The following is a 26,516-nucleotide window of genomic DNA, read 5'->3' on the forward strand; positions in this document are numbered from 1 at the left end:
TGACTCTATTTTGAACTCAACTCCAGGAAGTTGGAACTCAACTGCCAGTGGGATATTTCCCTTTTTGTCATGTGCCATGTACACCTATCATTCATTCAAAGCAGTGGTAACAGAAATGATAGAAAAAGGGTACAATAAGCAATTTGTAAACATAATTTATACTGACTTAAATAGTGTGGAATTATAGTGCAAAATTTTAATTACCATTGCTTTGTGTGTTAGAATACCTCCTTTTACTTCTTTGGGGGATGCTATACCTTTGAACTGTTTCCCTGAACGCAAGCTTCTGAGAGCAATTAGATTGAATCAGCAAGCTGTTGGTTTTTCTGCTGTGCACTAGGGAACAGCTCATAAGATATTGGATGAGGATGAACTTTTTCTAAACTGTACTTGGCAAGTCAAATGTTTCCTCCAGGCTTTCCAAGTTATATATGAAACAGGGCTGTTGAACTCTCCACCCACTTGCGCAGGTCAGCTGCGACTTGTCCTAGTTTCCGTAATATTCACTTCTTTGAGAGTAGTCTGAATATTTACTTCAAAGAATATAGTTTCCCTTAAAATTCTATCCTGAGTCTCAACAAATATTGACTTGCGATCCGGGTTTGTGTGATGCTGGGATTCTGTAGGACAGCTAGCGGAAGAGAGAGTTAAGCATGGCAAACACCACGTTCAAACACCGTGTTCCCGTGTGCCTTGGAAGCAGCTCTCTTCTGCTACATTGTGAAATACTCATTTACATTCACAGGGGGCTTCTAGTCACTGAATGAAACGCACTAAGAGATAAAGATAAATGAGCCAAGGTGGTCACTGACAGGCAGGGAGCTGCGTGAGTGATGGGTCGCAGCATGGCGTGGCAGGTGAATCTATGGAGAGATTTATAGGAGCTGAGAGTAAGCACATGTAAGCGAATCTGGGAGAGATCGAGGAGGATGATGACTGGGCCCTGAAGAGAGGGATCTGACTCCGTGCGACAAACCCAAAGGACCAAATGGCAGGAGGGCCAGGTTTGTCTCAGAATGCAAAATGACTAGTTCTGTAGCTTTGGTCAGTTACTCAAGCTCTCTGCATTTTTTGTTTTCTCATTTTTTTTTCATTTGAAAGGCAGATTGACAGAGAAGATGAGAGAGAGAGATGACCACAACCACTGTAGCTTGGCTGGTCTAAAGCGGGGGTCTAGCATTTCTTCTGGGTATCCTGTGTGGGTGCAGGGGCCCCAGGACTTGGGCCGTCTTCCATTGCTCTCCATGGTGCATTAGCAGGAAGCTGGATTGGAAGTAGAGTGGCCAGGACCCAGCTGGGTGGCTATGTGGGATACCAGCATCCCAGGTAGAGGTTTAACTTACTATGTCATGGTGCTGGCCCCAAGGGCTCTCTGTTTAAATGAGTGAAATTAGTAATCCATAATTCTCAGGGTTGATTGGAAATTAAATGAGAGAAGTAGAAGAGGACGTGGAATTCCAGAAAGGCAGGATACAGATAAGCCGCTGTTGTCCGTGTTACAGCCTGGGGAAGGAGCCTGCGGACAAGCGGGGAGGAAAGAGGATCTAGCTGTAGGGGCAGTCCATGGACAGGAATGGCAGGCGGTCAGTCAGGAGACACAGGCGGGACTGGACCCTGGCACCCTGGTAGTGGCATGGGAGCAACTAGGAGAGAGTGGAGCAGCTGTTGGTCAGCTTTGGTTAGTCACAGGCTTTTCCTGATTGCTTGAGCTTTTCAACTTCTCTGGAAAACAAAATAGAAAACTAAACCTTTCAACTTTCTACAAGATATCAGCTTGGTTGAGCATTATGGAAAATAAACCTGCCAAGGATTCTCCCTGACAAATTTTGTCTTCTCTTTGTCAACGCAAATGCTCTGTAAATCACCCTGGATGTTCCTCCCCCAGGAAGTGGCTGGGAGCTGAAGCGGGCGATGATAATTTGATGCCTACATAAATTCCCAAAACGGGAGTGGCAGCCACAAGTTCCACTCCAGATATTCTGAACGTTGCCACCTCACCTCGTGTCTGGGTGTCACCTGCTTCTTCACAATGGAAAAGAACATCTGACTGTCAAACAGCAGGTCATCGTCCTCTGTCCTGATGTGGTGTGCAGTTGGAAGGAGATGTGACCGAGTGCCATCTTGGCGTTTGCACGTTTCTGTGCTGCGCAGGTGCGCTGCATGTGCTGGCTGTTGAGTGTGTGTCGTGGCATCCCCCTCAGGGGCCACTGGGTTTCACATCACAGCTCAGTTACCCTCAGCTGTGCCACTGGCCGCCTGCCTCTCTGCTGACTGGAACCCAGCAGGAGTCATCAAAGCAAACAAAACTCTTCTTAAAATGTACATTCCGTATGAGAGTGATGGGAACCTCAACTGGATGTGAGGTCCAAGTGTGGGGCTGAGCGAGAAGAACAGTGGGCAAGCTTTGTGCTGTAGCAACAGGTCAGGACTCTGTTACAGGTGGAAAAACTGCTTTTTCCTTCACACAGAAGGGAAGGTGCTAGCACAGTTTTCTTTCAGTTCCCATTCACTTGCTATTTCTCCAGATGGAAAATGTTGCTCATTCTCAGTGTCTGTGTCTTTACTCTTTATCTGCTTTCTACAAATGAATCATGGTAAGCAAGCCTCAGGCGTAGCCATCACAGACAAGCCAGGCTTTAAAATAGAAAATTACTACCTTTTACATAATATGGTTTTAGTGGCTAAATTGCCTCAGTGTGAAAGATCCTGTAACACAGGCGCCTTGGGAGGTGTGCTACCTCTTTGTACATGATTGCAATGAAACCATGGGCTGAACCCATAACGAAGAGGCTTGGGGCCGGTGCCATGCCATAGTAGATTAAGATTGTGCGTGTGGTTCTAGTATCCCATATACCTGTTGCTCCTTTTCTGGTCCTGCTCCCCACTGTTGTTCTGGGAAAGAGTCTCAGCCCAAGTCCTTGGACCCCTGCATGCGTGTGGCAGACCTTGAAGAACCTCCATGCTTCCTGGCTTCAGAATGCTCAGCTTTGACCATTGCAGCCATTTGGGGAGTGAACTAGCAGATGGAAGGTTCTGTCTCTCTCTCTTCCCCCCAAGAGAACGATACATCGAGTAGAATAGAAAGCCAGGTACAGTGTGGGGTCAGTCTTGACTGTATCACAACCAGCTCCCAATAGAAAGACCTGATCCCTCCAGAGGACCGCCCTGGTGAGCTTCCTGCCCACCCCCCAGAAGATCCCACCTGCCAATCCCACCCTGTTGAGGGCCAAGCTCCAACTCCTGGGACTCAGGAAGGCACGTCTGCCACAGGGATGAGTTCCCAAAGACACATTTCCAAAGGAGACGTTATAGAGATGTTCGGAAAAGTGGAAAGTGGAACTAAGAGATGTGTTTACTTGGATGCAGGAAAGTTGAAAGGCATTATTTTTTTAAGTGGGTTAAATTTTCTGAAGACCCCTTCCTGTGTGCCACTGGAGGATCTCAGGTTCAATACGGACATGAAGGAGAATGGCAGGGAAACACGTCACAAGGGGAGAATGTGTCCGGCATCTTCTGGTTCTTTATGTTCCTTAAAGGTTATGGTGTTGGGGCGCCCGCCGTCTCGCTGCTGCTTGCAGCAGCCACCTGCTCACCGTGTGTGGGCTGAGACCATCCAGGTCCACTAAAACCTCAGCCACACCTTCAAGTGGGTGGCACGGGAACTGCCCAGCCATTTCCTGATGGGTTAAGAGACCACCCATGCAGAACCTTTTACGTATAGGTTCTCACCCAAAAAGGAGAGATCAGGGAATCCTTAAAACCCCAAGACCCTCTTCAACCTTCGGCGCCTCTCGCTCTCTGCCTTCAAGAGGCACCCCACTTGTCAGCTGTCTCGGGAGGTGCTTTTCCCTTCCCTCTCTGCACGCTCACCTGGTCCCTTTGCAAATAAATGTCTCAGTCTGCAACCGGCTCCCAGCTTTTTATTTCTATATTAAGCTGAAGAAAGACCCCACTTAGCTTTTCCGGCAACGTGGTCTGTGATGTTCTGGGTGCCTGAGATGGGCCATGGGGAGGATTTTTTCCATGGCAACCAGCGGATGCTATCGACCACCCTGCTATGCTTATGGGAGCCTTCAGCCTTGAGCTGTGGACAGTGCTGAGTCGGATCCTACCGAGCAGGTGCTCATGCTTCCGTTACCTGCACAGGCCTCCGTCTCCACACCTCGAGCCTCCGAGGCCTGCCTGTGAGCTCAGTGCATGCGTCGCCGGCATCCTTGCATCCCCTCACATGGAGCCAACCTTCATGTACGTGAGATGTGTTAGTTTTCCTGGTGGGGAAACGATCTAGGCGTCTCTTTCTAAAAGTATTTACTCACATCGGTTCAGTGGTGACTCCGAGGTTGGGAGCTGCTTCGAAGTGGGGATGAAGTGACTCGGAGTCTGGACACGGTCACGGTGGAGTCCCAACTGTCCTGTAGAGGGCGCCATCCCAGAATGTGTCTGCAGGGTCTGTTGATAGTCTCCTGGGGTGGCAAACTCGGGGTCTTCCCAACGGAGTGCGTTTGCTGCTGCTGCTCCTGCTCCATCTTTGGTTCCCTGTGTCCCGCCCCATGTCTTCCCTACAGTGCACGTTTCTTCTTTGGAAATGGAAATGCGGATTTCTCCGTGGCCAACCTGGGCTCTGTTTCAGCTTTCGTGGCAGCTCTCCCAGCATTTCTTGCACCTAAACTGTGCTGGTGATGTGTGTGGGCAGGCGCTGGCCGTCCTCCCAGGCTTCCCTGCGAGGGTGGGCGACGACCGAGGACGGGGAGGGCTGGAGAGCGAGGCCCTCCCTGCCCGGCTTCTCTGCTGGCTGTGCTCACGCAGCCAGCCGGGAGTGAGGAGAGCCGGGGTTTGACTCCTTCAGCCTGCTGGGTTGCTCTGGAAGGCCAGGCTGGCTTCCCTTACCATCTCCTCAGTCTTGTGCTAATTAACCCCTTGTCAGACTCTCACTGTCTTTACGCACCTTGCTCCTGTAGAATAGACCAGAATAGACTTGCTCCTGAGAGTAGACCAGGTGCAGCCCAGAGGTGTTCTCAAGTGTCCCTGGCAGTAACAATCTCGCCTTTCCTGAAGGTCGTGTTTCTTCAGCATTCGGTCTCCCAGACAAGCCCCAAGTGGAGACTTAAAGTGCTTTTAAAATACTTGAAATAGAGGATGAGATTAAACCGTTGTTTCAATGATTTTGTGTTTTTGTCTTTTTACAGAGCAGTAAGTTTTTGTCAAACATTTCATCTTGATTTCTGTTTGTTCTTTATGTAAAATGAACCCGGATTGGCAGGAGATGAGAGGTATTCTCGTGTCGTTCAGGGCCTACGGCAGTCGCTGGGGAAGCACCTCCCTCACCATGCAGGGAGAGGAGCTGTGTAACAGCAGCCCCATGGATCTGCTTGCTTCTATATTACTCCACCCACTTCTGTGTTAGCATGAAACACTGGATTCTAAGTAGATATTTTATGATAGTTTATTATAGGAGGGTTTTTTTTTTTTATGATGAGTGCAGGGAAATGCTGTACCATACCAACTGGTCATACTTTTCAGATTCCCAGTTGGTTTGCTAAAGCATTTGTCTGAATGTCATGTGCTCACATGAGGATTTCCTTTCCAAAAAGAGCAACAGAGAAGGAAGGAAGAGTAGTTAACTGCTTGTGATGCTGACTTCATGAAATGCTTACTTGTGTTTCGAGCCTTGTGGTGTGTACTCCTTTGTGGTTGATAGAATAGAACTAGAATAGAACATTAATATCTCAACACTTCTTCCTCTGACACTTCCTCCTTTGTGGATCTCAAACAGGAAGTGATGTCCCTAAGTCACAGGTTTGTCACAGCTTGGAAGTGGAATCCATTTTCACCAAGTCTTCTGCCTGGGGGTGTTCTTATGCTCCTGCGTGTAAGAGCACCGCGTGGCTTCTGCGGGATTCTTTAACCAGGAGTGAGACAGCCCGGCACCTATGGCTTTAAAAGGATACTTACAGGATTTAGGAAATAAAATTATAAATCAACCTGTACTAATCAGATTGTTGTTTGGGGCATGTGGGGAATAAACAGTGTACACGCCAATTGTCTGATGCTCTTAGAAATTTTAAACATGAACTAATGCTGCTAGCTCTGCCTTTGATCAATATGGGATGCCAGGATGGCCTTTGGGTCTAGTGTTTCTGAGCTCAGATGCTGGTCTCCACTTTCCTGAAATGACTACTCTGCTTTGCCCTGTAAGGGCCTGTTTCTCAGCCTTGTCGCTACTGTGTGCTGGCACAGAGCAGGACAACTTTTGCTGCCTTCCCAGGCGCGTTAGCAGGGAGCTGGATTGGAAGCGGGGCAGCTTGGACTTGAACCAGCACTGTATGGGTTGCTGACATTACAGAAGGTAGTTTAACCAGCATGCTGCAACACTAGCCCCCAGGACTGTATAGTTTTAATGGGGAAACTCAAGTTGCTTCCGAAGGAGGTGATTTTCTCCCAAGCAAAGTTTTTTCCAATATCATGAATTTCCATGAAGATAAAAGCTTTAGCTGCTGAAAGCATTCACTATATCTCACTTTGGCTTATCCAAGGCTTGTGTGTGTCCACCAATAGTCTCTAAAGTTTCCCAGGCCACAAGGAGAACGAGTCACTATGGGTCACTTCCAGGGCAGTTGCTGCTATGGCAGAAACCTTAGGAAAGAACATAACAACGTCCCAGTTGCCTTGGGCCCTGTCACTCTGTCACCTGTTGCCATCTGTGGTCTTCATGCAATCCTTCAGAGTTAGGAGAATGATTTTTCTCATGTCTGGATGAATAAAAAGAATAAAAATATTCACGGACCAGGAATCTTTAAGGGGAAGGTAGATACAGGTAAGATGAGACTGGGCAGAGGGAAGAGACGATGAGAAGAAGCAGGAGCCTGTTCTGAGAGCCAGCTTCTTGACAGTAAATCCTTTACTCCTGTACTCTTACAGAGCTCCAAAGCCACTCTGAAGCCTGGGATCCTTTCCCCCGCTTCCTGTGAGACTGGCTCTTTTCTCATCGTCCCTCAACTATTGTCATTACCAAAAGTCCATTGATTTGATGTCTTTTAAGATTTATTTAATCTGTTTCGCTTTTTTGTTTATTTTGAAGGCAGAGTGATAGTAGCAGAGGAAGAAGGGTAAGGAGGAGAGTATAAGAAGCAAGGAGGGAGAAGGGGAGAGGGGAGGGAAGGAGGAAATGAGGGGAAGAGGGAGAAAGAGAAATTGGTTGATTGTTCATTGTCTGGTTTACTCTGCGAAATGACTGAGCCAGGCTGAAACCAGAAGCCAAGAACTTCATCCAGGCTTCCCACATGGGTAGCAGGGTCCCATGTGCTTGGGTCGTGTCTGCTGCCTTTCCAGACACAGGAACAAGAAACTGGGCCAGCAGCGGAGCAGAGGGGACTTGAATGTCCACTTCCATGTGGAATTCAGTCAGAAGTGGCACAGTGCCAGCTCCCAAACAGCCACTTAGTGAGCGTATTCCTGTTCATGAAATACACATGGGCCTCTTGAACATGACAAGTCTTTAAAAAGTTCGTGGGAAGCATATCTTATGAAAATACTATTCCTGTGCTTCTAGGCTTTTTTTTTTTTTTTGCACCAACATGAAATTTCCATGAGCTTCTTGAAGTCCCCACAGCTTTCATCCTGTTCCTCCATTCTGATGAACAGTCATCTCTCAGCCTGACTCATGAGAGTTTTACTTAGTTTACTGTCAGTTTTATGTCACTGGGGTGTCCCCTTCTCCAGGGCAGGAGTGTCCTCTGGCTCAGCACCTTCCATTGTCCATTGGTTCTCCCAGTGCTTCCATGAGTCAGGTGCAAGATGCTTGTAAACTAAAAAGATGCCTAATCCTATAGCTCTTCTTATCATGGGCTGGAAGCCAATGAGGTTATTAGATCACAGCTCTTATCTCAAAGCAATGGATCCTTGGTGGCGTGAGGGCAGCAGTTTGGTGATTGAGTCTCTCAGCTCTTGTTGTACATCCGTCTTCTGTGGGATCCGCATAAATAGTGCTGGAGCTGCTTACAGAGATCACACCAGCCTCTCGGAAATGTCTGCTCGGTAAGAGGCAGGGAACCTCACGACTGACACAGTGTGTGATGGAGCCGCCTTGTCGGCACAGGTCCTGGCCTGCCAGCCACTGCCTTCGTGGCTTTGGGCAAGTCGGTTAACCTCTCTGAACCACACTTACCTGCAGTGAAAATGAGACACAATATCTGTCATTGCTGTTAGAATTTTATGGATGCATATCTACAAGTGCTTAAAACAGCGCCTCCCCTAAATGCTAAGAGACCATTAAGGCCACCAGTGAGTGTTCCACTCAAAAACAGCTTCCATGTAAGCCAGGATTTATGAATTCCAGAGACAACTGAGAGCCATCATCCCCACTGAGCAGAAAGAATTCAAGTTAGGATCCCCTAGACATGTGAATGTGAGGCAGATTTGTGTTGTCTCTACCCTCCAGTCCGTTTACCTTCTACATCAAGAACACAACCTCCCCATCCTGGAAGGAATAGCTTCCCAACAACATCATGTAGTAAGATGTGAAGTTATCTTGGGTTAATTGAGGCTGAAAAGGGTGATGCGTGCTTCTGAACACACAGGGGAGGCTTGCTTTCAGGTCAACAAGCATGGGCTATGGCAACACAGCCGCTCTCCCAGAGGAAGGAGTGGATTAGGAGAAGTCACCGCATCCCAAATGGGTGGCAGGTGGAGGAGCAGGCCTGTCCCGGGGCAGCTGCTGCAGTTTGCTGTGGGGCCTCAGCCCCGAGCCCTGTGGCGTCACAGCTGCGTGGACACTGGATCAGGACAGCAACTCACTGTTTGGGCATCAAAATTCACCCCGTCACGATCAGGCAGTGCAAACCCTAGCGCCTCACATAGGCAAGAAAAGCTTCTATTGGAAATCACTCCTGTTATAATCTCTGTCCTTTTATATCCTTTTATTTTGTCATGCTTTGTTTCTGTCATCTGAAAATATTTGATAACCCAGACTAAGACTCAAGCATCCTGGCAAAAAGATAATACTGGTAATGATTCAGCTTGTAAAATGCAACAACTTTGCATTTGGAATACGCATTTTCACATTAGCCAGAAAATACGTTTTCGAACCTTAATTTTGCACATAAAATATCAGTCTTGGCTTCAGTGTTCCTCTAAACCCTTCCCAGATTGTTAAAGGCCCCGCCGTGCTGTACGTGGAGCTATTTAATCTCGTTTATTTTCTCTTTACGTGGTAACCACTGGCTTTCCCTGCTTGCTCATTACCAGGCCTTTCAGAATTATTGCCACAGAGCATATCTGTCTGACTGTTCTGTTGTAATTTTGCTGCCTCTTGCTTTCCTGCTTTGCTTCCTCTGGGCCCAGCTGCCGTGGAATGTGGACTGTTAGGCCTTTCTTCAGTGCTCTGTTAACCTCCGGATGGCCTTTCTCCCTTGACTTCACCTAGACCTCGGCGTCTGCCCATGCAGCCTCCCAAAAGACATTTTCTCTTCTCGGAATCCTGGGCGTGTCCTTCCCGCCATCCCTTGCTCTAAAATGTTCCTAACTAATAGCTCTCTGTATCAAGTTTTTTTTCAAAAGCAAAGTCTAGAATCTTAAGTTCCGAGCATGAGAAGATATGAGGCTTAGCAGCATCTGTTTTTTTTTTCCTAAGATTCATTTGTTTTTGTGAAGATCAGAGTTGCAGAGGTAGAGAGACACACCAGGAGAGCGGTGAGAGAGAGAGAGAGGGAGAGAGAGAGAGAAAGAAATATTCCATCCACTTGCTCACTCTCCAGACGACTGCAATGGCCAGGTATGTGGGAGTCAGGAGCTTCGTCCAGCTGGTCACCCGTGTGGATGACAGGCCTCCATCTTGTGTTGCTTTTCACAGGCCATTAGCAGGGTGCTGGCTTATAAGTGGGGCAGCCGGGCCACGAGCCAGGGCCTGTGTCGAATGCTGGCATTGCAGGTGGTAACTGCACTCTCAGCAGTGTAGCTCCAGCTCCAGCATCATCAGGTTTTAAAAAACTGAGAAATAATGGAGGAAGGACTTCATATTTTATTGGAATGGAAGAATGAGTATGTTGGCTGAGAAAATGTTAGAGTAGCAAATCAGCCCATTTGTTGACTGTCTTTTAGGGATGAGATTTTAGGGCTTTGTCAATTTTGGCATATTTACGTCGTGTTCATTTGCTCATGTCCGTTGGGCTTATTGACAGTGGAAAGCAATTGAGGCGTATTCTTCTATTTATGGACGTAGGAATGTGTGTTTTCCCGAAAGGAGGCAGCTAACTTTGAGATAGGTGTTCACAATGCAGTGGTTGCAGATGTTTAAGTACAGATTGTGTCTATTCAGAAACCACTTGAGTCTCATTGCTCAACATCAGGAAGTCTTCCCTGCACAGAGATGTCTTCCAGTCTGTCCAAAGTCACATTCCCATGGTGGACACAAGCTGCCAGCCTGGGGAATGTCCCACCAGGCCACAGTCAGTGCAGAGGAATGTGAGTGGGCACCAGGGCAGCTGTCAGAGTAAGAATTCCCCAGGGTGAGGTACTGGCAGAATGACGTGTGGAGGGAGGGAGCATCGAAGTCGGGGGTCATACACATCCCCAGAAGACACATGAGGACCAGGCTGCTGGGATAGAATGTCCAGCAGCAGGCACAGTATGCCAGCAACTAGAGGAGTCCCTAAGGGAGAGAGGATGTGAGTCAGGAATGGCGTGAGGGCAGGGCAGGCAAGCTCAGGCTGCGTTGGAGGAATGAACCCGGGTAACACACCACGGCAGAGTGGAATGACGTCTGGTCACAGCAACCTAACGTACAAAAGAAAGGAGCTCCATGTCTCCAGCCACAGTAATATCCAGAAAGGGGAGGTGGTGATTAACCTGAGCCATCTGCACACATTGTCCACATCTAGTGAAATGTCCCACTATAGTCCCAAACTACTGCCACTGCTCCTGATTTTACAAGAGGACATACTGTATCAGGTCATCAGAGCCAAGGAAATGCTTTTAAATTTCCTGCCAGTTATTATGGCAAGCTTAGGAAGGTGAAATGAAACGGGATGAAATAATCTCTTTTTCTCTGTATGTTTTTATTTTTTAGAATTCTAAATGGGTTTTAACAGATTTACCATGGCTTGTAGCTGTAAGAACATAATGATTATACAGTGCAAGATTGGTTCCTGCTGTCCTGTGGAGAGAGAGATTGAAGGGCAAGAAGTTAGGAAGTGACCTGTCATTGAGGAATAATCACTTAGGCCAGTGCCTGGGAGACTATTTGCTGCTTCTTCCTCTCCACCTGAGAGCTAAGGATGGCTTAACACAGTTTTGTGCATACACAATATTCTCACTGTTGCCTTTTAGCTAACAAAGCTTCAAGCATTTATTATCTATCCTTTTTTTGAGAAAAACTTACCAGTCCCCGGCTTAAGCAGAAGAGCTAAGCCTCAGGCTGCTACACTCACATCATCTATTATTTCTCTAAGCAAATTTTTCTTCTGCAGAGGATAGGGGGAGAAATGATGATTGGCAGATGGAAGGAAAGGCTGAACACGGGAAGATAAAAGTGACTGGATTCAGCATGCATTCCAAAGGCTAAATGAACGAGAGGGGCAAGAAGGACTCTGGAAATTTGCATCCAAACCTCTGAGGGTGATGGTATTGCCCAGCATTGAAATGGGAGTGATGCATGGGAAGGAACCAGGTAATGCAGTGGGCATGAGTTGAGAGTGTATCATTTTGGACATGTTGCCAGGCACCCAGACAGAGATGAGCAATGAAAACTGGGAGGGTGATATGAATTGTGCATCCTGTGGAACCTACGGAGAGGACTAAGGTGTGGAGAATGTTGCTGGTGGAGTTTGCCCACAAGTGAGACCAGTAGGCCTAGCAAGGACAGTAACAGCCTTTGACAGCAAAGCTTCAGTCTGCTTAAAGCCCTCGGTAAAAGGCCTGCCAGTCAAAGCACGCACCTGGGTGATCTTCAGGACCACTCCAGAAACATCAGTGATGAGGGACCTGCTGCTGGGCTCTGCCATCCATTAGGCATTTGTGCCAATGCCATGTTTGTCCAGGGGACTCCCTTGGGTGGGTGAGCACAGCAAGGTTTCAGAGACAGGGCCACTCTACTGAAAGAATTGCACAGCATTCAGGAAGCTTCTGCCCACCTCAATGCTTCCGTCCTTCCTTAGGGTCTGACTTGCGTCCTGGCGTGATAGCTCTGTCCTCTTAGGCCTTCTTTTGCTCGTCGCCATGGTTTCTCACACAGGTACTTCTGTAATTGCATCCTTGCGTACTTAGTGCCATATGAACATTGATTCGGGCTTCCACACACAACACAGCACGTAGAACTCATGATGTCATCACTTCCCACTGACAGCCATGCAAACCACTCTCTGTAAAAGGGCCTTCATGGGCCCATGCTCAGAGCAGAAGACTGAAGTTTACTTGGGATAACTTTCATATAGCAGGCTGGGTTTGGGAAGTGTGCTGTTACCAGGTAAAGGTACTGCATGAGGACTTAAACCTTAGAATTGCTGTTTGAAATGCCTGTGTCCACCCACACCTTCTGGCCACTGTACTCAAGATGGGGCAGTTTTATTCTGGATGTTCACGGTCCCTGGACATTGTAATGACTGAGATCTGGGAGCTAAGGACGCAGAGTGCACAGAATAATCCCAAACTGAAGGATTGTCCAGTGTTCAATGCCCCAATGCACCAGTTGGATTTCATAGCACAGGAAAAGTGGGAGACCCCTAGGAATTTAAATCAATAATGAAGGCAATAGGATAATCTTATAAAAAGGAACGTGAGATGAACAAGCCCATTTTCCATTTTTTCATAAGGCAATGGTCCAGCCAACTTTAATACATTTTAAATGCCTACTGTGTGAAAGGAAAGAAGTCTCAAAATCTGTAAGGTAGGAAAAAAAAATGTTCTGGGAGGCAGAGATAAGGTTATAAATGGACTGACCTCTGGGGAGAGAGTGCCATTTGAGCTGTGTGTGTCATGGGGGCGGCACGTAACCCAACTGCTTGAGCTGTCACTTGCTGTTCCCCACAGTGCAAACAGCAGGAAGCTGAGGTCAGGAGTTAGAACTAAAACCAAGACTTGAATCCATACACATCCCACGTGCCCACCCAGGTTCTTGCTATGTCACCACTTTCTTCTGTCTTGGTGACACACAACTTTTGTGTCTGAGTTCATGATTTTATTAAAATCGGCAAACTGTCAGAAAGAAGCAAAGCACTCCTTGTTTGTATGTGTATGTTGGGTTGTTTTTCTTACATGGGAATAACATGTGTGTGGTTTGGATGGTGGGCAGGATGAGTTACTGCGTGTAACTACCATTTGGGATAGCTGTACTCCATACTGAGTGCTGGCTTGAGTTCTGCCTGCTCTGTTTTCCATCCAGCTCCCTGCCACTAAGCCTGGACTCAGTGCTGTGTTGGGATCTTAGATGAAGTTTCTGCCTCAGGCTTCGGCCTGACCCAGTCATAGCTGGATGACCACTGTGAAGTGAAGATTCTCTCTATCTCTTCTTTGTCACTCTAACTTTCAAACAAATCATTGAAAATCTTAAAAAATATTCTGTTGCATGGGATGTGACCTGGGGCTGAAGCGTGGATACACAAACATACTGATTCAGTTGCTTTGTTATGACCCGAACAAATGCTTGCACCTCACACACAGTGCAGATATCAATTTTCTCCATTTCCATTTGTAGGTATTAATAAGCTGACAGCAAACTCCTATTTAATTTCTCGCTTTTGCAGCTATACATATATTATAATGATTACCTCAATGATTTTTAATAGGAAAAGCTGTTTCACCAAAATACTGTTTTCTACTGAAGACAGTCTCCTGGAGAGTTTCCAGATTCTGGAGCAGTAGACGGTGGCCTCGGCATTTTCAGCACTGTGTAGGATTTCCCTGGAAGAGAGAACTTCAAAATCATTCATAGAGACATGGAACAGGACTTCCCTGGAGAATCTAGAGTCACTTGACAAAATCAGTATCGGGCTGCGAGGGAAATACTCTGGCCCTCTCTCCCTGATGCTCTCCTCCCATTCACCCGTTCCTGTGCGTTTTATTAAATAAGGTGGAGTTACATCCCTGTGGACAAGTTGCTGTTTAGCCAGTGCAGTTGGGGCGTATGTCATCTCTTTTCAGACTTCCTTCCCTACCCATTGTGGAGACGAGCACAAATGATGGGGAGTTTTCTGAACAGAGTTCTGCAGTCAGTTGTTGGTTTATTTCAACTGACTGCACTGAAGGTGCCAGTATTGATCACAGGGGTTGGGTTGCTGGGCGCCCGATCCTGTAGCACACCTCCCTGAGCAGTTGATACCGAGTTACAGTTCACAAGGAGGAAGCAGTTGCATGAGCAGATCAAGTACATTGTTCAACTGCTAGGCGGCAGAACTCAGTTCCAACCCAAGGTGAACTTGTTCATGACTGAGGAAACTGCAACAAGGCTGTGCTTAGTCTACTGTATACCTCTCATTAAATAGTGACTTTAAGAAATAACGGCAAAACCATGCATCCCACCGTATGGCCTGAAGGCCCTGGCACGCAGTGGTATCCCCCTACATGGTTCAGAACTTAAGGGAGAAAGTTAGGGTTATCCTTTGGGCTCAAGGATCTTCAGTTGTAAAACGGAATGAACTGTATTGTAGAATCTCTGTAATTCTTTCTCACTAGTTCATATCCATTCTAAAGGAAAATGTTTGAATGTTTCTCCTTCATGTCTGTTGCAGGTACACTGTGAGTACACGGAACCCTGTCATGTTGCAGCACAGCAGTGTGAAGTTGGACCAGGAGTTAATGTGGTAGGTGGGACATGCCTGCTCACAAATATAGAAATGTCATGGATATCTGCTCCTCCGGGTCTCATAAGATTGAGGAGATTCCAAAAGGGTAACTGTGACTTATTGGGGGTGAGCATCATACTTAGAGCTCATACAAACGTTCTCTTTCCTGAAATGTCTGAGATGAGTCTCTGGACAGGAACAAGGACAGTTGCAGGGAAAGGTCCTCGCTGTGCTAAGCACTTCTCCCATGTCACAGGGCACCCATGTGGAATGTTTGAGTAAAGAGAATTCTCCCATCCAATCTAATTGGATAAAGCACGAGCTGTCGTTTAACACTGGAAGTTGGTTTGAGTTTTCACACAGCAAAGCTTTTTAATTTGGTAAAAGAATGACCCAGCAAAGCAATGGAGACCATAGAAAGATTGGTAGTCATCAGGTCGCAGGGAAAAGGAAGGGAGATGTGACTGGAGCGTGGAGGGGGAGATGTAGAGGCTAAGACTGTCAAGAGGCTCTGTGGAATGTTAAAAGAAAGGTTTCGCACTATTTTACATGCATCCAGACCTGTGATATGTCCAGCGTCGAGGAGGCAGCCAAGGTAAGCCAAGCAATATGACTGATAGTGGATGGGCCGAATGTAACAAGGGAGCCATCGCCGTGGGAGAAGGTGGTAACAGGGGACTTTGTGTGAAGGCAATCAGCTCTCAAGAGTTTCTGTGAATCTAAAGCTGGTCTAACATTAGTCTATTTCAAAAGTGTCGCCTCATGTTCAACCTTATTTGGTCACATGCTAACTACACTGCTTGTATAAAGGCATAATCTATATCTCATTTTGTCACAAACAGAACTGAGGCTCCAGTGTGAGAATGTTCTTACAAATACAACAGGGTATTGTCTCCATAGGATGGCAAATACTCGTTTCTTCTTACTCCCCTCTTCCCCCATTTTCTACAGTATAGCCCTTCAGTAACAGGCGCAAGTCCAGCATTCTGCTCTCTGAGTGTGTCAAGGCAGTTGTAGGAAAGCCAATGTGATATTGTCAAGGCATAGGTACCAGTTTCACTGGAACTCCTCTTTTTATCCAGAAACAGAGATGCGTACTGCAATGCATCTTGACTTTCCGGTACGCTAGGCTGTGGAGAAGGGTGTGTTTGAAGCCGGCTATGTGGGCTTGGGGGTTTCTGAGTCTCAGGCATTGCATGGGGTTCCAATATGACCATTTTAGCATGCAAAAAATTGTCCTAAAAGTCAAAACTTTATAAAAAAAATCCTGAATTTTAATGTAGTTTTTGGGGGGTTTATTGAACATGTTCAAAGTCATATACAACTATTTGAAAGAGAAATTTTGCGGAAAATTCTTCTCTGGTTGGCTTTGTCAAAAGTTGTTCTCTGCAGAGGGGGTGTTCATTAGATAACAGGGGCTGCTCCAAGACTTCATCAGCCTACAAATACGGCTAATTAAAAAGAAAGGGAAGCTCGAAACTTGCTATTTCTTTTCATCTTCAATACCAGTGACATCAAAAAAAGTCATTCAGAATGCTCATAAAAATTGCTTCCCATGTTTCTTAGGACTAAAAGCAGTTTTTCAGAAATGGGATTAATCCTCCTTCCCTGACAGTTTTGCCAGAAGTTAGAGATAAAAAAGTAAACCATTCTGATTATGCGCCCTGCCTGAAAGAGCAGTGAAAGCGAGATCCGAGTCCAAAATTATTCATTTCTGCCTCAAATCTCTCTTCAAACCATTCTCGTGGCTGTGATGTGTAAGAAATAGCTGGGGAATTTTTATCTCCACCCCCTCAAGTTACACAGATCATATGCTCCTGCTTTTCACAAATAGGAAAAAGGAAAGCTGTCCGCCATGCGCTGTGCAGGGTGGGTGGGTGTGAGATCTGCTATTTCCATGGCAGATCAGAAGCCCATGTCACGATGGCTTCCCACACAGCAATATGGAAAACCGTAGCCACAGCAGGATTCCCAGTTGGCAGGATAGGCCGTGGTGCCCATTAAATTCACTGCTATTGGGGGAATTATGCTTGGGATCACTGGCAGAAGTCTCTCAGCGTTTGAGGAGGAAATGAGAAATTCCCAGGATGGGGTGATGTGCTTCTAAGACTTTCAGATGTACAGTGTGCTACAAGAATTAAGTGTTCTTGCTATTGTGGTCCTCGTCTTTGTGGCTGCACGATTGTAGCTGCATCGTGTTTGTCAGAGAGCAGTTTGGTGAACGGGAATGAGTTGAAATGAAGTATTGCAAGGTAGCCTCGAGAGGAGTTGGGATAGAAGTGATGCTTTCCAACTGACTGGCGTTCTAGGCAGACCCTGCGTGGCTGTGAGTGTGCCACCGCTCTGCATCCCGCCGCAGTCCTTGGCCATCTCCAAGTTGTGCCATGAGGTCACTGACACTCGGTCCTTGTACTGATAACGTTGTGTGCACATTTCTTCTCTCCGTTTTCTACTGCGTTAGGAGAACAAGAGGACCCACCATGTGCCCTGCTCTGCTTGCCCCAGTGGCTGCCTCCCTCGGGAAGGTGGCAGGTTGCTCTGAGCCCGCCAGCTCACCTGCTGTCCCAGTGGAAACCACTGGGATCTTGCAGAGCTCTCTCATACCCAACCGTCTCTAATGAAATTGCTAGAAATCTATGATCACTGTCGTTTGGAAATGTTCCCTTCCTCACTCTAAAAATATTCTGCTACTAACTCATGTTCTAAAACCGGTGCCACAGTATTGATCTGCCTCTCTCAAGCTGTGTGGTTCTAGAATCTTTGGCTTCTACATGGCAGGAAGCCCAGTTCCATTGACTATCGAGGGGTTGTGTGGCCTTGGATTCACACACAGCTGACCCCAGGGAGCTGGGGAATTTGTGGATTCTGTCTCTCCCTCTCTCTGTCTCTTTCCTGTCATGTACTGTGACTGCTCAGATACTGGCTTCCTTTCCTTATCATGATAACACCCAACAAGTCTTCAATGTAATGTCCTTTCTGACTTATTCCAACAGGTTTTTTGAATATATGTTTCATTTGATCTTTTTGATTTTCTTTTTGGTCAATTAAGAGATTTTATTTTGGGATTACTTTTAGGTGTATATAAAAATTGAGCAGAAAATACAGAGTTCCCAAATACTCCTCACTCCATACTCAGAGCTCCTCATTAGCATCTTGTATTAATGTGATGCATTTATCATGATTGATAATCGATATTGATATATTATTGCTAGTTAAGGTGTATAATTTGAACTAATATGGAATTTGAGAAATACATAATGCCTAGTATAATTGTATTTCAGTGTTACGTAGAATCTCATCATTGATGTGAAAATCCCAACTCCATTCGTTCCACCTTTCTCACCCTTCTATTACACACATGGCATGCAGAAATCCTGTTAAGGTAACCTTGGCTTTGCTGTTTCCAGAATGTCACATTATCAAAAAGCATACAGTCGTTTAAATAGCCATTCAGAGGGGCAGTTTGCATTTAAAGTTCCTTTTTTCATGCTTGCAGCTTCCTATGTCTCCATTTTGAGGATATTGTACCACTCGTTTGTTCATTCCTCTGTTGAAACATGCCTCGCTTGTTTCCAAGGTTTGGTAATCGTGAGTAAGGTTACTGTAGACATTAGCAGGCAGGCTTTGAAGATTTAGGTTTTTCCATTATTGGGTTAGTTACTAAAGAGGCTAATTGCCAGGTTGAATGATAAGACCATGGTGGCTGCATTCAGAACTGAGAACAGTCTTAAGAATTATTCTCGGAATTCCCATTCCTGCCACGTGGAACAATCCTCTCTTTGTCCCACCTCCTGGCCACTCTTGTTTCTTTGTCCCACTTTCTTTGTCCCACCTCCTGGCCACTTTGTTGCTGACCTGGAGAGGCTCATTTGCTCTAATGCGTATAGAGTGTGTGACATCTCATCGCAACTTTCACTTTCAAGACCCTAATGGATTTAATCCTGTTTAGTGTGGATACCTTGAGCTGGTATCTGGACCTGCATCCTAAGATGTGACTTAATAATGATGCAGATTAAGAAATGAAAAGTCGTTTGCCATTATTCAGTAAAGGAATTAGGTGTCATGTGGGTAAAAAGTGAGTCAGTCACAGAAGAAATGAAACATGAACTCGTGAGAGACACTATTGGCATGCTGAGGTCACTGTCAGCTGAAGAGTAGTGTGCGGGAGACCTCAGGGTTGCCATTAAATGTAGAATTTTTAAAATAACTCATTCTCTTTTTTTTTTTAAACTGTTACTTAGAGAGGGAGCTGGAGCCTTCCTTTATAGTTTTGCTTCCCAGATGGCTGCACTGGCCATTCCTGAGCCAGTCTGAAACGAGCTAAGCACTCGGACTATCGAGCACTGCTTTCCCCAGGCCATCAGTATGGATCTGGACTGGAAGTGGAGCAGCCAGGACACAACCTTGTCTCCATATGGGGTGCCGACCATGCCAACACTGGCTTCAATGGATTGATATTAAACTTAATATCTATTTTGTATGTTTTTAATTCATGGAAAATGGGTGTCATGAAAAAAAAAGATACATGACTTTCTAAAAAAAATTGCACCAAAGTAAATGGATCTTTTAATTCCCATTCCTATGAACTGTGAGAAGTATACTGTATTTTTAGGATCACAGAAACAGGTGAAGCACAAATGCAGTGGAGACAGGGTTAGGGGGGAGTGGGGGTACTGAGTTCAGTGTTTGTACTTCCCCAAATTATGGAGATAAACTACATTTATTATCAGTATAAATTCCGCACTGTCCATTTTGATTCATAAGTCCGTGTAGCTCCTCCTGTGTGAAACATGCCACATAGTAGAAATGAAACAAACAATTCAGTTTGAATTTGCAATTTAAATGAAGCTATTATTCAACATAATTACTAGTCTGAATGGTTCAAAGTTTCTCTAAATCAGAACTCGGGAGATTGTTTATTCTACAAGATGGTTCATTGCACAATTATGAATAATCAGCAGTGACTCTGAGTTGATGATCACAGTGTATGTTTGAGATGGGAACGTATTTTTGTCAACGAAAGCACAATGCTGATTAATTCAATCAAACAGCTTTTTGTTTACATGCCTTCCATAAATGTTCTTTGAAAATGAAGACTTGGCCAAGTCAGGCTGGCGTTCCCAATGTAAGTGACAAATGTGAAACTTGCAGCAGGGACGAGCCGAGATGGGTTAAAGATTCGTCAATACTGACACAAGTTAGTGACGTGGCTTGGGGGAGCAGAAGAGCATCGGTGTAAACATTTCACAGACTGATAACAATATTTGCCCAATGATTGATTTAATCTTGGGGTTGATCATTGGCACAGGTATAAGCCATATGGCAGCTGACATTTACAAATGTGCTTGCATTAGTCATTTTTATCCAGGAGGACAACAAATTAAAGAATCAACATTGTGTAAGTTGCTTCAGGCCGTGGTCTGAGGAAGATTATTTACTAATAGTGTTGGAAGGACGCTGTGGAATCTTTCTAGAATCGTGGAAGGGTATTTGAAGAAATCACAAGGATTGCAGACTTCCTCTAATCCATTCAAGATTTGTGCTTATGTACAATTCTGATAATATCAGTGTTGAAATTTTTCTTAAAAAGCATCATGAGATACAGAAAATAGAATAATTCCTAAAAATGGAGTTTTACAGATATTGTCAAAAACAAAAAACAAAAAAAAACCCTCACTTTGCCTTAAGTGCAATAGCCAAGGAATGATGATGTCTGTCAAACCTGTAACTATTTCAACAAAGCTCATCAATCAATATCAAATTTCATCAAGAAATGTGTTAGAAAAGTAGAGATTTTGTTATAGGAAAAATTGTTTAAATTATGATTATTTTCATTATTTGCATTTCCATGAGCTTCTGAAGCCTCTTAGTTGCTTTATTGAAGTTGTAATTTATGGGATGGAAGCTACTCATCCAACTAAAGCTTATTGCATTAGCTATGGGCTTAAACATTCCCCTTTTGTATTTGAAAGGAGATAGGCTGTTTCGGCATCTGTGATAACAAAGATGAGACTGTAAATTGGAAAAGTTAACACATTCATTCTTGTTCAATTAGACAATTTAGGATACCTTTTAATTATAACTGAAAGTTATTTGACAGCTTCTAAGTTTTGTTTTTCTTTTATCATGACTACTTTCATCGTCACCATCATTGTCAAGATTCAGTTTCCATGATGATTTTGAAAATTTGAGTGATAGTGTCCAAGGTAGTAAAATGGAGCATTGTGCCTTTTTATGTAGTAAGAAGCTGTTCTTGGTTCTGAATTTGCAGAAGGAGCCTCAAGATGGAAACGTGTGGTTTGAAAGGTGGGAGCTGGTAGGTACATATTAAACTACAAGAACCGTTAGAGGACTGTTATGCTTTCCTTAGAGTAAGCACCTGATTGGAGAGTAGAAATATTGAAGGGCTTGGTCATTAGGTGTTTTTCTCCAAACCCTGCTTCATCAGTCTGGTGTCTGTTTTCTCAGCAACAGAGTGGAGAGAGCAGAGTAGGATTTGACAGTATCGTGGATACTTGGCTTGTGTGTCAGCCGTCTAAAGCGTAACTGAACGGTCTCAGTACAATCCTGCTTCCTCTCTTCCGGACTTCCCATCTGCAGAAATGCTTCCTAAAACAGTAGCCATGTCCCAACTCTCTTCTCTCCACATTTCCCGTGTAGTTCCTTGGCTTTTCATTCTGTCTACAATAAGATCCAAGTTTCTTCTGGAAGATCTATTTTGGAAGACTCCATCTGTGCAAAGAGACAAACAAATATGAGAGAGATGACAGGTATCCCTAGAACATTGCTGCAGAAGCGTCTGCGGGCATGCTTCTGGGAGTGTTCTCCTGGGAATCATGAGTTCAGTTTGTTTTAGAAAGGAGGGAGGTTGTTATTGAAAGTGAAAATGTGGAACTCAGTATTTTGTTTATTCAGAAGGGGGCACACTTGTGCTTTTAATAGCAGATGTATTCTGATTTACTGGTGTAAGGGATTTACACAGCAGATGACAAATTTCCTCATTATCAATTTTTCTTCAAATACCTGCACATAACTAAATGCACCAGTCTCATACTTTTTCACTAGAGAGAATGAGAGAATATCACATAGGAAGTGAGTTCAAAACTTTCTACTTTGGCTTACAGGCATTCCAAGTGATGAGCTTTGCCATGTGCAGAGGCAAAAAAAGGTCATGAGAATAAGGTCTTCCACATCCTTTGAACACTTTCAGTTTTGTCTCTGACTTCTGACATCTTTAGAGTTTAAAAGCACTTTCTTCATGAGTCTTTGCCAGTAACGATTCCCTATTGGTGTTGCCAGGTGCCACAGGACCACTTGGAGGAATGAGTGGATAGTTGGCACTGTGGCGGTGTCCATCAGTGGGCTCTGCTCATAATTACCACCGTGGTGGCGTCCATCAGTGGGCTCTGGCATCTTCAGTCTTTATCATGTCTCTCAAGCACAAACCACATATTGGGATGATGATTTGATAAGATTAGATGTTGATTTCAATGGTACTAAAAACCCCAGCAACCCTACCCAACACATGTGCTTTTTCCCAAAGTGTTGGTTTGCTCTGCCTACTTGAAGAGTTTGACAAAAGTTAGTAAAATCTCAGTGTCTGGACCAATGCAGTACCATCTGCAATGAACAGAGTGGGTGCACAAAGAAGCCAGAATCTGTATTGAAGGCTTATAAAAAATAAACTCAACTTAGTTGTAACCTTTGTGAGGAATATTTGATACGCAAAAGGTTTTTCAGTTCATGAAGACAGAATGAAGTAATTCAGTAGAAAGTGTGCAAGGATAAAAGAGACCTTTGAGAAGTTACACTGAGAAAGAGGTGAAGTGTCGTGACTTTTGGGGTCTCTGAAGAACAGACTTCTCCTGCATGGGAATTCAAACACATGCTATGCAGGAGGCTGAGCTTGTCCGAGTCAGTGAGTGATGTTGGTGTGAACGCTACCTGGGCAGCTTTGTGGTCTTGTCATGTTAACAGGTTGATACTGATGTTTTTCAAGTAGATAATGCTGGTGCAGGTCTAAGTATCTATAGGTGATAACCTGACAACATTACTCATTTCAACAAAGTACAGTTTTAGCTTAATAATACCATCAGAAGTTGAACATACAAGTGAAACACATGTCGAATGCACCAGCCTGCTGCACGCCCTAGCCGGCGCTCAGCCCACTGTAGCATGCTGCCTGTGTCCCCTCGTAATCGTTGGGCGGATCAGCGGCTGTGCGGGTGATCGCTGTCAGGCATCGAGGAGATACTGCGTGCCTCTTGTCCAGCTGAGGGAAAAAAATCACATCCAAATTCTAAGTAAGACTTCTACCAACAGACGATTGTTTTTCAAAATTTTCTTACTTTGAGCCATCTTAAAACAGGGACCATCTGTATGTAGGTTTGAGTGTTCAATGCCTCTCAAGAAAATGCTGTGGCAAAGAGATTACTTGGCAAAGATGTCACCTTCTTTGTCCTGAAGGTGGCCAGGTGTCAATAGCCACAGAGAAAACATTCTCAGAGAATTAGATTGTGGTGATGTTCTTTAAATGAAGCCCTTGGCGCTGGTAATACTGCAAAGGGAATGTGAATGTAATTTGTAATATATAGAATCATACTCTGACTCTATGTAATAATACATGATGTATATTAAATACATGTATTTAAATGTGAGGAGAAATTGGGAAACCCAGGTTAGCATGGTGATTATGGATAGATTCCAATCATATGAGGGGGAGAAACATACAATTCTACAGACGTCAAAAAAATGCCTGAGCTGTGTACTCCAATGTTCTAACAGTGATGTCACCATAAAGGGATTGTGTGTTCTTTATGGCCTATTTTATAAATATATGATGTGCCAAAACCATGCCCTTATATTTAGACAATAAAACTATCGTTAACACACTACTAGCCTTACATGCGGATTGCTTCCTGTTTTACATAGAAGAGGCCAACGTTTTTTTTTCAAAAATGAGAACCATCTTGTGCTAGTGGGAGGGAGCGCGAACAATGAGTGGGGTATAAAGGCACAGAGTCCAGAGTTCTCTTCTACACCATGCGGATGTCGGTTTCCCTTCAGCTCCGGCAGAGAGGGGCGAAGCTGTGATCCCAGGCTCCGTGAGCTGCTCCGGGAAGACTGGCTCCTCCTACCAAGCCGCTCTGCCCCGGATGTCCGCACTCCTCTCAGTGACCCGGAAGCTCAGGCGTGTGTTCTGTAATCACTCTGTGAAATGCTGGTCCGACAGTGTCTGCCCCTCAGGGTTGCTGCGAGATTTAAATGTGGCAGTGCTTAGGGGAGGATTTTGCTGACAGAAGTGTTTTCACTGCGGTCCTGACCTCGCCCATGAGGAGCCAGGAGGCCCACGGGCTACACAGCTACCACTGGGTGCAGACTTCTCGCCCTCTCTCCCTGCGAACCACCACTGACATGTGTTGACTCAGCTTCAATTTGCCCTTTTGGGCTCAGCATTCCTCACTAAAAGAACACAGATATCCAAACAGCTGGGGGGTGGGGTGGGGAGAAAACCCACTCTCTTTTGAGAAGGGTCGTGAAGGTCAGTGGAAGCAACCAAAGAAAACTTAGGTCTAAAAAGGCAGGACAGAGCTTGGTCCGCTGGCCACGCAGTGAGAGAACGAGTGGCTTGTAATGTTTCCTATGAAGCTGCTGCAAAGTTGATAGAATTGTGAATATATGTCCCCAGTCTCTGAGCCCATGGTCTGATTTCCCAGCTCGAGAAACTTTCTTACCCTGAGGGTAACAATTTTGACTCACATTTTATCCAAAGCCTCTGATGCTTTTTCCTGTTTCACCTCCTTTCTTCCAAGTTGGCTTGCTGCACCTCTGCCCTGTTTTATGTCACAAGGCTAACTTGACATTATGCATGAGGACAGAAGCTGCATACGTGCTTTGTCATACCCCTGCTAAAGTCACACTGCCACCCACTTATTTACGAGAACTCGATTTCAGGCTCACGTGATTTCCTTTGTAGTTGATGAGTGCTCACAAGAGGCACGTTTATGAGAAGTCACACCATTGTAATGTGTTACCACCAGAGTTGCTTAATGTCCACGTGGTCCCTGGAGACAGTGGTTCGGCTCTGCACCTCTGGTCCCTGGTCCACCTGCTCACCGTGTCCATAGAGTCTTCATTCTACAATGGCATATTTATTGCCTTTGGTGGATTCATGCTTTCTGATACAACAGAAAATACAGAAAATTGATTTTCAAATAGGAGTGAAGTTTGGAAAATGCGAAGGGCAGAGTAACATTGCCCACTGTAGTTTTTTTCCAAGGAAAATGAAATCTTAGAGCTGAAAGGATGCTTTCCTTAGGGACAACACAGGTGCAGGGCCCACACAGTAAGCCACAGCCTGACACCCACCTCCTGTGTTAGCATCTTTGGGTTTGAGTGCCACCTCTGCTTCTGGTCCAGCCCTTTTCATTGGCCTGGGAGGCATCAGCTCATGGCCACGTGCTTGGGTGCCCTGTCACCCACATGAAGGGTGCAGATGGAGTTCCTGTGCTTGGCTTGTCACCTAGGGCTTGTTGTTGAGAGCCTTTAGGGAATGAACTAGTGGATAGAGAGTCTCTTTCTACTTCTCTGTCAGTCAGCCTTTCAAATCAATAAAAGCTGAAAAACAAAAAAGAGACCCAGTGCAGAAAAGTAGTGTGACTTTCAGAAGTCCGTCCTGGACTGCGAGTCGTGACCTCTAGCGTGTGTCTGCCAGGTTCACCGGCTTTCCACTGCTCTGCTGTGGTTCTGCTCCCTGCAGCCTGCTCACACCCACTGAGGTGCTATTCACAGGGAACTTACAGAGCTCGCTTGGACGCCACTGGGAAGTCTCCAGGCTGATGTTTTAGAAAGAGGCAGATTGCTTTTTCCCTAGAATTGCAACAAACAGGACAATCGAAGCATTAGGTGCATTGCACAGGTGTGGCCTGTTCAGGCACAGTTAGTCTAGCTTCCACAGCCGGGGCTTCGGAGGCCTGGCCTAGGGATGCCACAGCTCAGCCTTGAACGCTTGACTCTGAGTCCTGCAGGATAAACCCTTTGGATGGTACTCACAAGTTAGATCTATCTATTGTCTTTTCTCACAAGGTGCCTTCTAAGTGGAGTAGCAGTCTGAAAAAGCGCCCACCTCTCTTCACTCCTTGCAATACAATGTTGCAGGTCCTCCTGTCAGTATGTGGGGTCCTTTGGTTGATTCTTGCCCATGGTCTGGTTCCTGGTTCATTTGGTGAAAGTAATTCAACAAAAGCAAGATTGTAGAGCCGCCAGCCTAGGTTGAGCTGCATTGGATGGGAAGTAGATATGTGTCTTGTTTGCACCACGATGCATAGCCCTTCGGTCCTGGAAATCCCACTACCCTGCTGACATGTGGCTGGTTTCCTATACCTAGGTGAACTCTGCCTGCTTGCGGAACTAAACAAACGCGAGCTAGATCATTGGAGTAGTTACAGGAGCAGAACCACTAATCCCATCTACATTTTGATAAAGACATTCAGGCCGAAGACATGATCTTCTTGGCCTTGAACACCACAAGCCTTGGTGGCAGAGAGCTGATCTTCCAGATCCCTTTATGTAGAACAAGAATTAACTAAGAAAACAGCATCAGTTTCTATATCTGTGTGAATATGTCAACATTTCTGCAAATTGTGGGTCCCTGTGTCACCACGGGCGGTGGCACAACAGCTGCAAATAGCCTTACTCCCTCTTCTGGTTCTCAAGGCGCTGCCCAGTCTGGGTCTTTTGAAAGAG

General features: G+C 45.4%; 1 long non-coding RNA gene across 1 annotated transcript in view; it reads left to right on the plus strand.

Moving 5' to 3' along the window:
* LOC121165947 overlaps positions 1 to 14,787 on the plus strand; it is a 102,935-nt gene extending 88,148 nt beyond the window's left edge. Inside the window, exon 3 of the long non-coding RNA XR_005885333.1 lies at positions 14,718 to 14,787. This is a non-coding gene — a long non-coding RNA (uncharacterized LOC121165947). The remainder of the gene's footprint in view (positions 1 to 14,717) is intronic.
* Positions 14,788 to 26,516: the final 11,729 nt, after the last annotated feature.

This window comes from Ochotona curzoniae, unplaced genomic scaffold, assembly GCF_017591425.1.
Source record: "Ochotona curzoniae isolate NIBS_2020 unplaced genomic scaffold, NIBS_Ocur_1.0 contig_908, whole genome shotgun sequence".
Taxonomy (NCBI): Eukaryota; Metazoa; Chordata; class Mammalia; order Lagomorpha; family Ochotonidae; genus Ochotona; species Ochotona curzoniae.